Below are 855 nucleotides of genomic sequence, written 5' to 3'. Positions count from 1 at the left end.
GTTGCAGTTATAACCTTAGCACCTACTGAAGTTCAGGTGCAGATTTTCAAAGTTTGGATTTATCCAGCTGTGCCTGGCTTGGGTCTCACGGCTGTGCTCAGCTCTTTCCTGTTGCTTCCCTTGAGGGCAAATCTGTTGTGCTCTTCTTGCAAGATGTTCTTCTCCTGGACTAGCTGGTTGGTTCTGTCCCATACACTCTCTGCAGGGATTGCAGCTGCAGGGTTTCACCGAGGCCTGAATGCTAGGCCTGAGCTGAGTGTGGAGGGGACAAGATGGAGTAGTGGGGAGAGGCAGCTCTTCAACACACTCACTGGGCCTAGGCTAGGACTGGATCTGGGTTTTCCTGAAATGTGGCAGAAATTCCTACTGGACAGTAGGTGTGGTGGATGTACTACCGAGTCATGGTGGGCGTCCCGAGGGGGAGGATGAGGGTCTCACCCACACTGTGCCTGGGCTGGGACCAGTAGGTCCTGCCAGCCCAGGTAGCTGGAGAGCCTCCCACACACTCATGGCCTGGGCTAGGATTGGGTCTGTGGTTTCCCTGAACGTGGCAGAAATTGCTACTTACCTGGCAGGGTGGCAGAGGTGCAGATTTGTAGGGGGCACTCCAAGGGGGTGGATGATGTCTCACACATGCTGCACCTGGGCTGTGACCAGTAGCCTCCACCGACGCAGGGTAGCTGTAAGCTCTCCCACACACTCAGTGGGCCTGGGCTACGACTGGGTTTTGGAAGATTTTTATTATCATTTTATTTTTTATTTATTTATTTTTTTGCTCCAAATGCCTTCATGGCAGGATTGGCTGGCTTGAGTTGTGGGGATCAAACCACAGCAATCTGAGTTGAGGGCTTTTAT

The sequence above is a fragment of the Octodon degus genome, unplaced genomic scaffold, assembly GCF_000260255.1.
Source record: "Octodon degus isolate 3935 unplaced genomic scaffold, OctDeg1.0 scaffold00117, whole genome shotgun sequence".
In the NCBI taxonomy this organism is placed as follows: Eukaryota; Metazoa; Chordata; class Mammalia; order Rodentia; family Octodontidae; genus Octodon; species Octodon degus.
The sequence above is the reverse complement of the archived record's forward strand: the minus strand, read 5'-3'. Positions refer to the sequence as shown.